This window comes from Ursus arctos, chromosome X (assembly GCF_023065955.2).
Source record: "Ursus arctos isolate Adak ecotype North America chromosome X, UrsArc2.0, whole genome shotgun sequence".
Classification (NCBI taxonomy): Eukaryota; Metazoa; Chordata; class Mammalia; order Carnivora; family Ursidae; genus Ursus; species Ursus arctos.
The window spans coordinates 118,646,464-118,659,699 of record NC_079873.1 but is presented as its reverse complement, the minus strand read 5'-3'; the positions used below and the strand labels follow the sequence as shown (position 1 = coordinate 118,659,699).

The 13,236-nt window shown below is 38.5% G+C and overlaps 1 pseudogene; it reads left to right on the top strand.

Moving 5' to 3' along the window:
- The first annotated feature begins 2,469 nt into the window (after nt 1–2,469).
- Nucleotides 2,470–7,230, top strand: LOC113271009 (60S ribosomal protein L32-like; annotated as a pseudogene).
- Nucleotides 7,231–13,236: the final 6,006 nt, after the last annotated feature.

The window sequence follows — 13,236 nt, the reverse complement described above, 5'->3', positions numbered from 1 at the left end:
TTATCATCCTATCACTCTTGCAAGAAAAATCTCAAACAATTCCTCCAGAATCACAGCCTGGCATTCAAGGCCTTCAGTCATATGCCCCCCGCCCCTTCCCTCTCCAACAGTAACTCCTGATGTTCTACTACGCAGGATTCCTTACCTACCTCCATTCACATCTGGTCTCTTGAGCATCCTCCCTTGTCCACACCTTGGCTTTCTCTGTACTCCACCTTCACTCCTTCCCTCCCTTCCGGTTCTCCAATGTCACCCATTCCTCGTCAAATTCAAAAATCACTTTACCCTTGACCCATCCCTGCCAACACACATCCAGTTACGTCTCCCTCCCCTGAAATTCCTCAACACAGAAGGCATGTCTCTCTCATCTCATATACCACATATAAACCACTTGCTATAATAGTTAACAGTAGTACATTATGGGATGCAGCAAAAGTAATTCTAAGGGAATTCATGGCGATTTATTCCCACATTAAGGAAAAAGCAAAGCTCAAATAAACTACATAACTTTACACCTCAAGGAACTAGAAAAAGAAGAAAAAACTAGTGCTAAGTTAACAGGAGGAAGGAAATAACGAAGTTCAGAGCAGAAATAAATGAAATAAAGACTAAAAAGACAATAGAAAAGATCTATGAAATTAAGAGCTGTTTCTTAAAAAGATAAATAAAACAGACAAACCTTTAGCTAGACTTACCAAGAAAAAGGGGAGAGGACTCATTAATAAATAAAATTATAGATGAAAGAGGAGATGTTAGAAATGATACACAGAAATGCAAAGGATCATAAAAGACTACAATGGATAACTATTTGACAACAAACTGGACAACCTAGAAGAAATAAATTCCTAGAAATATACAACCCACAAAGACTGAATCATAAGGAAAGAGAAAATCTGAAGAGACCAATTAACTAGTTAAGGAATCAATAATCAAAAACCTCTCAACAAAGAAAACTCCAGGACCAAATACTGTCAGGGGTGAATTCTATCAAAGTTTAAAGAATTACTATCAATCCTTCTCAAACTCTTCCAAAAAACAAGAGAAGAAGGAACACTTCTAACCTCATTTTATGAGCTCAGCGTTATCCTGATACCAAAATCAGAAAAGACACTAGAGGGACAAAATTACAGGCCAATATTCCTGATGAACATAAATGTAAAAATCCTCAACAAAGCATTAGAAAACTGAATTCAACAACACATTAAAAGAATACTACACCATGATCAAGTGGGGTTTATTCCAGGGATACAAGGATGGCTCAACATCCACAAATAAATCAATGCAATATACCACATTAACAAAATGAAGGATAAAAATCATATGATAATCTCAATAGATGTAGAAAAAGCACTTGACAAGACTTAACATCCATTCATGATAAAAACTCTCAAAAAAACAGGTATAGGGACACCTGGGTAGCTCAGTCAGTTAAGCATCTGTCTTTGGCTCAGGTCATGATCCCGGGGTCCTGGGATCAAGTTCCACATCAGGCTTCTTGCTCAGCAGGTAGCCTGCTTCTCCCTCCGCCTGCTGCTCCCCCTACTTGTGCTCGCTCTCTCTCTCTCTGACAAATCAATAAAATCTTTAAAAAAAAAAACCCAAACCAAAAAAACAGGCATAGAGGGAATGTACCTCAACATAATAAAGGCCATATATGACAAGCCCACAGCTAACATCATATTCAATGTAAAATGCTGAAAAGTTTTCCTCTAAGATCAGGAACAAGACAAAGATTCCCACTCTCACCACTTTTATTCATCATTGTACTGGAAGTCCTAGCCACACCAATTAAGCAAGAAAAAGAAATAAAAGACATCCAAATTGGAAAAGAGGAAGTCAGACTGTCTCTATTTGCAGATGACATAATATTATACATGGAAGACCCAAAGACTCAACCAAGGAAACTGTTAGAACTAATAAACAAATTCAGTGAAATTGCAAGATACAAAATCAATATTCAAAAATCAGTTGCATTTCTACATACTAATAATGAACTATCAGAAAGAGAAATTGAGAAAAGAATCCTGTTTGCAATTGCATCAAAAAGAATAAAATACATAGGAATAAATTTAACCAAGGAGGTGAAAGATCTGTATACTGAAAACTATGATACTGATGAAAGAAATTGAAGAAGACACAAATAAATAAAAAGATATTCTGTGCTCACAGATAAGAAAAATTAATACTGTTAAAATGTCCATACTACACAAAGCAATCTACAGATTCAATGCAATCCCTATCACAATTCTACTGGCATTTTTCACAGAAATAAAATAAAATAATCTTAAAATTCGTATGGAGCCACAAAAGACCTTGAACAGCCAAAGCAAGTTTCAGAAAAAAAGAATAAAGTTGGAGTCATCATACTTCCTGATTCCAAATCATGTGACATAGCTATAGTTATCAAGACAGTATGGGCTCTTCCTCGGTGCCACCTGCAGAGATGGCAGCCATCTCCTACATGGCATCATGGCTGCCCTCAGACCTCTGGTGAAGCCCAAGATCATTAAAAAGAAGACCAAGAAATTCATCCGGCACCAGTCAGATCGATTATGTCAAAATAAAGCACAACTGGTGGAAACTCAGAGGCACTGACAATAGGGTGAGCAGAAGATTCAAGGGCCAGATCTTGACACCCAACATTTGGTTACCAGAGCAACAAGAAAACAAAACATATGCTGCCTAGTGGCTTCCGGAAGTTCCTAGTCCACAACGTCAAGGAGTTTGAAGTGCTGCTAATGTGCAACAAATCTTACTTATCTCACAGTGTCTCCTCTAAGAATCACAAAGCCATTGTGGAAAGAGCAGCCCAGCTGGCCATCAGAGTCACCAAACCCAATGCCAGACTGTGCAGTGAAGAAAATGAACAGACAGACAGCTTATGCACACACTGCATTTGTGTTAATAAAACCATAAAATTACAGAAAAAAACCCAGTATGGTATTGGCATTAAAACAGACATACAGATCAGTGGAACAGAATAGAGAGCCCAATAATAAACTCATACATATATGGTCAATTAATTTATGACAAAGGAGCCAAAATACACAGTGGGGAAAGGATATTCTCTTCAATAAATGGTGTTGGGAAAACTGGACAGCCACATGCAAAAGAATGAAACTGGACCCTTACACCATACACAAGAATCAACCTAAAATAAATTAAAGACTTGAACATAAGACCTAAAACCCTAAAACTCCTAGAAGAAAACAGAAAAAGTTCCTTGACAACGGCCTTGGTAATGATTTTTTGGATTTGACACAAAAAGCAAAGGCAACAAGAGCAAAAATAAATAAGTGGGACTACATCAAACCAAAAAGCTTTTGCATAGCAAAGGAAACCCTCAACAAAATGAAAGTGCAACCTACTGAATGAGAGAAAAAGTTTGTAAATCATATCTGATAAGGGTTAGTAACCAATATATAAAAAGAACTCATACAACTCTACAGCAAAAAAAAAACCCCAATCTGATTTAAAAAACAGGCAGAGCAACTGAATAGACATTTTCCCAAAGAAGACATACAAATGGCCCAATAGGTACATGAAAAGGTGCTCAACATCACTAATCATCAGGGAAATGCAAATCGAAACCATAATCAGATATCACCTCACATCTGTTAGAATAGCTATTATCAAAAAGATAAGAGATAACAAGCGTTGGCAAGGGTATAAAGCAAAGGGAACCCTTGTGCACTGTTGATAGGAATGTAAATTGAGCAGCGCCTGGGTGGCTCAGTTGTTAAGCATCTGCCTTCCAGCTCAGTGCGTGATCCGTCGTTCTGGGATCCAGCCCCGCATCAGGCTTCTCCGCTGGGAGCCTGCTTCTTCCTCTCCCACTCCCCCTGCTTGTGTTCCCTCTCTCACTGGCTGTCTCTCTCTCTGTCAAATAAATAAATAAAATCTTAAAAAAAAAAAGGAATGTAAATTGATACAGCCACTCTGGAAAATAGTATTCAGCTTCCTCAAAAAATTATAAACAGAACCACCATATGACCCAGCAATCCCACTTCTGGGCATATAGTTAAAGAAAACAGAAACAGGGTATCAAAGAGATATCTGTACTCCCATGTTCACTGCAGCACTATACACAATAGCCAAGACATGAAAACAGCCTGAGCATCCACTTGTGGATGAACAAATAAAGAAAAAAAAATTATATAATCACATTTTCTTTATATACATATATCGTGTATATATATATTTCTTCGTACACACATATTGCATATATGTATATATACACAATGTATATACATACACATAATGTATATGTATATATGTAAATGTATATACATATATATACAAAGAAATTTTATATATATAATATATATACACACACACACACACACACACACACACACAATGTGATACACACAATGGAATATTATTCATCCATGAGAAAGGAGAAAAATCCTGCCATTTGTGACAACATGGATGGACCTTGAGGGTATTACATTAAGTGAAATAAACCAAATAAAGACAAATACTGCACGGTATCACTTATATGTGGAATCTTAAAAAGAAAGTCAAACTCCTAGAAACAAAGAGTAGAAAAGTGGTTGCCAGGAGGTGGGGGCAGTGGGAAAAATAGGGAGAGGTTGGCAAAAGGTTATCAAGTTTCAACTATAAGATGAATAAGGGCTGAGGAGGTAATGTAAAACATGGTGACTATGGTTGATAACACTGTGCTATATAACTGAAATTGGCTAAGATAGTAGAACTTAAATGTTCTACCAAAAAAAATGAATATCTGAGGTGATAGATGTGTTGATTAACTAGATGATGGGAATTCTTTCACACTGTATATGTATATCAAATCACTGTGATGTATACTTCAAATATCTTACAATTTGGGGCCCTTGGGTGGCTCAGTCGGTTAAGTGTCTGACTCTTGGTCTCGGCTCAAGTTGTGATCTCAGGGTCATGAGATGGAGCCCCGCATCGGGCTCCGCACTCAGCATCGAGTCTGCTTGAGATTTGTTCCCTCTCTCCCCCCCTGTCCCTCACCCCACCCCTGTTCTTCCTCTTTCTAAAATAAATAAGTAAATATCTTATGATTTTACTTGTCAGTTACACCTCAATAGAGCTGAAAAAAATAAAAGCAATTACACACATACATACACACACACACACACACACACACACACACACACACACACTAAGCATTATTAAGGCTTTTATGTTACTAGGTACTAGGTGGAATGTTTTTGTAAGCATTGCATTTGATCAGCAGAATGATCCTGCCAGGAAGATGCAATTATTGTCTTCATTTTATGGATGAGGGACTGGATACTTGGTGGGGTTCATTTGGCCAAGGTCACACAATCAGTAAGTGGTGAAGCTTACCATCTCATGGCCTCTCCTATCTGAGTACATGGGTATAGAGAGGTACAATATAAGCAAACCATTCTTATATGACTCCATTTATATTTAGAAACTTTGAAAGAGATGGTGGGGAGAAGGAAAGAGGGAGAGCTGGAGAGAGGGAGAACGCAGTTGAAATCATATGGGTAATTCTATCCATCATTCCATTTTGCTTTGCCCTGGAGTTAACTTAAACTGGGAGATGTGAACCTGCTGTTCCCTCACATGGTGTTGGTTCCTATGAGCCTCTCCCTAGTGACTCTCATGCTTACATGTATGCGGTCTACAAATTCAACACAGCTCCTAAATGCAAGCCAATTGGCTTGGTTCTCAACTAAAGAGTGGTCTGGTATAATGCTGGAAGAAACAATAAAAACAAACCTGTGTTGGACTTACTGAAAAGTGGTACTTCTGTCTTCAGTGGAGCACCTTTCAAAGGAACTTTTGAGGGATATTTTGTCTATAAATTATTATGTTTTTGCTCACCAGGAACCTAACCCCTCATAAGATAGGACTTTCCCATATTTGTCTTGATTCCCCAACTGGTGTAAAAACTCCATGTGAGTAGAGTCTGTGTCCTAAACTTTTTAATATTCCTTCAAAGTGCCTAGCAAAGTCACTTGAAAATAATAGGAGTTAAACAAGCCAATGTCAAAGGTTATTCATCAGACATGTTAATTTTCACAGCAAGTTTAAGGTTACTGAGACATCGTCCCAAGCTACCCACAAAATGGAAGGAAGATTTGTACTATCATGTATATCCCATGACTTGTTGGCATCCTCTGTACTATTTCTAGAAATAGAATCTGTCTGTTCCCATCCCTAGCTGGATCAACTGAGCACCTGGCAGTTTCCTACTGATGCCTGGTCAGCTGTCACCTTCAAACTCCTGGTTCTGTTTGCTCAATGTGTCTTCTAGAGCAGGCCTGACTATTTTGGGTCTGAGATACAGCTGTCAGCGTTTCAGGCGTACCTCACGTATTTCTAGAATTAGGTGGAAATATTTGAAGCCTGAAAAAGGAACTATAATGTTCTGAGTATGAAGGAAATATTTAGGCAAGTATCAACTGGCAGCACATAAGGCTAACTAAGAAGAATAGAGTCCCTGGTGATAAAATGAGATGAGAACAACAGCCAAGCCATCTTGGGTTACTTGCATTTTAGTAGCGTGGGGTGAGTTACCAAACTATTCCTGTTATTTTTATTAGCATGTGATTAAGGAATTGACCAAATGTGAGACTGTTTGCTATAAATGTGAAATGACAGACTGACGGAACACATTTGCTTTGCTTTGCTTTGCTCTACCAGAGAATAATTGTAATTCCTCAATTTAAAAAGTCATTCTGTTATACATATGTCCTAGGGATGCTTTGAGAGTCAAGTTGTACCTCTTGACCTCATTCTTTTTAATTTGTGATAATAATTTCTGCTCTCCAATCTGATAGAGTGCAATACTGACCTGGAGCAATGACACTGTGATTCTGTACCAAATTATTAAGATATGATTAGTTCTCTTGGAGTGAGGCCCAGGAGAAGTAGGGAGTCGATTTTATGGAATGGCTAGGTACCAAGGCAAGATGAAGGTGATAGAGATCTCTTCAGCTTCCAAGATCAAGTTAAATGTGGTGATTTAATATAGGCTAGGACAATCATCTCCTCTCATACAATTTACAGTTATTTTGATTCCTTAATCCAAAGGTGTGTCAGGGGAGGTGTCAAATCCATCATAAATTTTGCCTTTTAAGAATTTTGCCTTTTCACAATTTTGCTTTGGCAGTGTCCAATGGAAAAAACAAAACCTTAAAAGTAACTCACAAACCCTCTGTCATTGAGATCCTCCAGATAAAAGCTATTAGTGGAATGAAATAAAAGCTCTGAAGACGAAGGAGGAAGTGATTGTGGTGCCAGTGAGAGAAAGACCATAGGCTCAACCCTTGAAGGGATCAATTAGCTTTACTTGCTGCCTGTATTTACAGACTGCTTCCCAGGTGATTCTGATGGAAATGGTCCAGGGACCACGCTTTGAGAAACACTACCTTAGAGACTAAACATAGTCATGTCCACGGTCCAAAGGAAATTAAAATCTTAAGAGCCATTGCCTTTAATCTTTTTCAAATTTTGCTTTTCATGGGAATGTGTGCCTTTCTGATAACTCTATTCCTGCTTCCTTCTAGCCAATAAATTACTGATGTAGAGATCACTGAATTAAATCATATGTTGGAGAAATTGAAAACTTAAAATTTCAGCTCCAGTATTAATTTGCAGTCTAATTTTGACTTAATAAGTTAGTTATTTCCCCTCTTGTAAATTGAAAGTCCATCTAAGAAACATCTGGTAAATTTTGGATGAAAAGCACTGAGGAAATGCTTATATCACAAGATGAGTTTTTTCTGTACCTAGGGTTGCCAGATTTTGCAAAAAAAAAAAAAATTGAATTACAGATAAAGGATGAGTAATTTTTTGGCATAAGTCTGTCCCGTGCACTATCTGGGATATACTTATCCTGGAAATTCATTGGTTATCTGAAATTCAGACTTAACTGGGCATGCTGTATTTTATCTGGCAACCCTATCTCTACCACCACCCTTTTCCTGGAGCCTGCACTTTCCAAGACTTGGGCAACAGAAGAGAGCGTTTTGTAACTCAAGGCCAGGAAGGAAATGAGCACTCATTTAGCATAATACAGTACAGGAGAAATGCTAGCAGGAGATTAAACTTCCATGCTGGAGAAATCTAGGTATATTCTGGTGATGGGGAGCAAGAGGCTAACGTGGGGAAATGGAGGGGAGGACAGAGCATGGTTGGGCAAGGACACACATGGAATTCCAAAGTAGGTCCAATCAGTTACTCAAGGAACATAATCCAACTTGCTTCTCCTGCAGCCTCAGAAAAAAATAAAGAACCGAGGACTTCTTCAAACATAAGGCTTTCGTCATTTTCCACTGCCACTACCAAAGGGAATGAGGCATTTCTATACCAAGTAGCACAATCTTGGAACCACAGTGTGGCTTTTTTATTAACTCCTATATCTATCCACAATTGTGAGTCAAGAATTTAGATTGCAAAACTCACTGTGCTCTCTGGTTCCACGTGCTCCTTTCCCCCCAGGCCAGGTTTTGCAAGGGGTTCCCAGCTTCGAGTGCTATGCTGCTCTGCTCTGCAATACCCAGCTTTGCTCCTTTCTTTCCTGCAAGGCGCAAGTCTTTCTTCCCTGAGGCTCCTGTCAGTCTTCACCTCCTAGTTCACTTTTCCTGCCTCCAGCTCTCCAAGAGCCAACATATCTCTCTGCTATCATTCTGATCTTCCTGCCCAAATATGGATTTACAATGGCAAAGCAACTGCTTTGCTCTGAATTCAGCCAAACAGGGGTACTTCAAGGTCATAGGTAACCGGCGAGGGTGGAGGTGGTTTCAAAAATTATAAGAATTTTCTTCCTGATAAAAAGAATGTATGCTCATTGTAAAAGAATCCTAACAAAATGTAAAAGAAAGGAAAATAAAATACCCTTAATCACAAGACCTAAAGATAACCACTCTGAACATTTTGGGGAGCATTTTTCAATATTCATTTGTTCATTCTTTCAAAAAAACATTTATCAGTGCCTGCTATGTGCCAAAAACACTGTTATAGACACACGGGATGGTCAATAAAGTAGAAAAATAAAACTACCCACGTGGCCCTATTTACGCACACACACACAAACACATTCACACATACAATTTTACATTAATGGGCACGTACTATCTGTGCTATTTTGTAACCTGCTCTAGTGTGGAATAACGTGTCATGGACCTCCCTATAGGTCAATAAGTATTGATTTATGGTATCCTTTTAATGTCTGCCTGTGTATTCTAGAGTATATATGCACCATAATTTATTTAATCATCTCCCTACAGACATTTATTTCCAATTTCCGCTATTATAAAAAATAATGTGAAGAGTATATTTGTACATGTATATCTCTACATGCTTGTCCAATTATCTTATTCGGATAAATTCCTAGTTTTACTCCTACCTTGCTGGCTGTTTCTTCTGTCTCTTTTGCTGCCTTCCCCTTCTCCGCTTAACCTCTAAATGTTGGTCCTTAGTCCTGTTTTCTAGCTTCACTACACCCTAGATTATCTCATACAATGCCATGGCTTTAAACACTGTCTATATGCTGTTTATATCTACCATTTTGACATCTCCTCTTAAGCTCTAGACTCTTATCCAAGGTCCTTTTAGAATATCCACTCGTATGTCTGGCATTGAATCTCAAATTTAATGTAACCCAAAGAAAACCCTTAATTTTGTCCCCAAAATATATTCCTACCTCGGTGTTCTATACTTCAGAAAATGGCATCACCATCCATGCCATTATTTGGGCCCCAAATAAGGCATCAATCTGATTTCTCCTCTTTTCTTTGCCCTCAGCCCCGATCAAATGTTTTCAAGTCTGTCTCCAAAATATAGTTCAAATCTGTCCCTTTCTCTGTATATTTGCTACATTCATTCGTTACCGTCTTAATCCAGGCCACTCCAGCCTCTCACCCAGGCTACTGCATTAGCATCCTAACTGGTCTTTCAGTTCCCCCTGTTGCCCTTCTATGGTCCTTTCTTTACATAGTAGCCAAAGATCTACAGTAATCATACTTAATGGGGCATCTGGGTGGCTCAGTCTGTTGAGCATCCAACTCTTGATTTCAGCTTAGGCCATGATCTCAGGGCCGTGAGATCCAGCCCTGTGTTGGGCTCCACGCTCAGCAGGGAGTCTACTCAGGATTCTCTCTCTCTGTCTCTCCTTTTGCCTCTCCCCCCTGTGTCCCCCCACCGCCATCTCTCTCAAAAATAAATAAATCTTTAAAAAAATAATCATTCTTAATGATAAAAGAATACAAGTATTTACTTGAAAACTCAGAGCAAAGAAGACGAGGATGCCTGTCATTACTGCTTGCATTTGACATTGTAATTGAAGACCCAGAAAACATAATAGTATAGGAAAAAGAAATAAGATATATAAGGATTGGAAAGAAAGAGAAAACGATCATACTTGCAGATGATATAGTTGCTGACATATAAAATACAATAGGATGTACAAAAGCCATTAAAACTGAGAGAATTCAACAAGGGTGCTGTATATAGTAATAGGATAAATCAGCATCAATTCAATATACCAGAAACAACCAATCAGGATATGTAATTTTTTAAAAAGGAATGATACTAATCAAAATATAGATTCTTAGCAAGGATCTAGAAATACATATACACAAAATTTGTGTAAGACCTTTATGAAAAATTTTGGAAGTCATAAAAGATGACCTTGTACTTCCGTTTGCAAGACAAGATGATGTAGAAGTACTTTTCCTTATTTGTCCCACTAAGCATAGGTAAAAACTTCGTGGTATGTAGAGAACAAACATCAGAAGACTCTGATAGGTGGAGAGAAGACTCAGACAGACTGGCTAAGGACCTTGGGAACTGAAAAGACATGTCAGTAAGTTCCTTCTGTTTTCTTTTGGCCTCAGCTATCCCAGACTGGGTGCTGGAGAAACTGGCAACCCCAAAACACCAACAAGGACAGACCAAAAAAAGCCCCAGCAAAAGCCTGCTCTCTCTAGCCAAAGTACCAGGAAAGGAGCAATACAGTAGGACAGAAAGCTTTTTTTTTTTTTTTTAAGGACAGAAAACTTTTAACGATAACTGTTCTCTACTCCAGGTAAATACACACAGGGGAAAAAAACGTGATTCCACTCTGACTTATGCCAGCAAAGGCAGAGTGGAGAGCCTGGACTTCACCCTCCCCAGACTATAAAGATGTACGTCAACCACTCACGTGGGGTGTTGTCAGAGAGGGTTGAGTGGGAAGCCAGGACTGTAATGAGGTCCCTCCTCACATGGTGAAAGTGGCAACTATATGGGGAGCCTATACTTCCACCTCCAGCTGGGAGTAATGAGGCTATACCACTTCTTCCTCCACTGGAGCATTGCCAGAGAAGTTCTGCTAAAACCAAAGATTTCAACAATATATACCCACGATAATATACACCCAAAATATCGAAATATCAAAATCATTGTCAAGAACCAGGAAAATTTCAACATGAATGAGAAAAAATAATCAGGGGCGCCTGGGTAGCGCAGTCATTAAGCGTCTGCCTTTGGCTCAGGGCGTGATCCCAGCGTTCTGGGATCGAGTCCCACATCGGGCTCCTCCGCTGGGAGCCTGCTTCTTCCTCTCCCACTCCCCTGCTGTGTTCCCTCTCTCGCTGGCTGTCTCTCTGTCACATAAATAAATACAATCTTTAAAAAAAAAATCAACAGATGCCAAGACTGATATGACACAGGTATTAGAATTACCTGACAAAGATTTTAAAGCAGCCATCATAAAAACATTTGAGGCAGTATTTACAAATATAAAGACAAAGGGTAAAACACTCTTAGCAAAGAAAAAGAAGATATGAAGAAGAATCAAATGGAAATTTCAGACCTGAGAAAGCAAAATAACCAAAATAAAAAAATTATGGAAGAGCTCAATAGCAGAATGGAAAAGACAGAAAAAAGAAGTAGTAAACTTGAAGATAAAAAAAATAGAAATTACTCAGGATGAACAACAGAGGGAAAGTAGACCAAAAAATATGAACAGAGCCTTAGGACCCTATGGGATCATATCCAAAGATATATTTGTGGCACCAGAATCCCAGAAGGAGAGGAGAAAGAAAACAGGGCTGGAAATGTAGTCAAAGGAATACTGGCTGAAAATTTCTCAAATTTGGCAAAAGACATAAACTTACAGATTCAAGAAGCTTAGTGGATCCCAAAGGGATAAACCCAAAGAAATCCAGGCTGAGATACATAGCCGAACTTCTAAAAACTAAAAACAAAGAAAAAATCTTGAAAGACCCAGAGAGAAATTATACCTTTACTTACCAGGGAAAAACAATTCCAATGACAGTAGGTTTCTCATCAGAACCTGTGGAGGTCACAGGGAAGTGGCATCATATTTTTCAAGTGTTGAAAGAAAAGAACCGTCAAAAAGAACGATTTCTCAACATTTGCTGCAACATGGACAGCACTGGAGGAGATAATGCTAAGTGAAATAAGTCAAGCAGAGAAAGACAATTATCATATGGTTCTCTCATCTATGGAACATAAGAACTAGGAAGATCGGTAGGGGAAGAAAGGGATAAAGAAAGGGGGGGTAATCAGAAGGGGGAATGAAGCATGAGAGACTATGGACTATGAGAAACAAACTGAGGGCCTCAGAGGGGAGGGGGGTGGGGGAATGGGATAGACCGGTGATGGGTAGTAAGGAGGGCACGTATTGCATGGTGCACTGGGTGTTATACACAACTAATGAATCATCGAACTTTACATCAAAAAAATTAAATTAAATTAAATTAAATTAAAAAAATAAAAAAATAAAGAAATCCACAAAAAAAGAGAAAGAAATCCACAAAAAAAAAAAAAAAAGAACTGTCAGCACAGACTTCTCCATCCAGCAACAGTATCCTTCAGCAATGAAGGGGAAATCAAGACATTCTCAGATGAAGGAAAATTAAAATAATTTGTCACTAGTACATCAACACTTAAAGAATGGCTAAAGGAAGTTCTCCAAGAAGAAAGAAAGGATTAAAAAAACGGGGATCTTAGAACATCAGGAAGTAAGGAGGAACAAAGAGCAAAAAATAAGGGTAAATACAATAGGCTTTCCTTCTTCTCTTGAGTTTTCTAAATTATGTTTGCTGGTTGAATCAACAAATAAAACATTGTCTAATATGTTTATCAATGTATGTAGAGGAAATATTTTTTAAAGATTTATTTATATGAGAGAGAGAGAGAGAGAATGAGCACAGGGACGGTCAGAGGGAGAGGGAGAAGCACACTCCCCACTGAGCACAC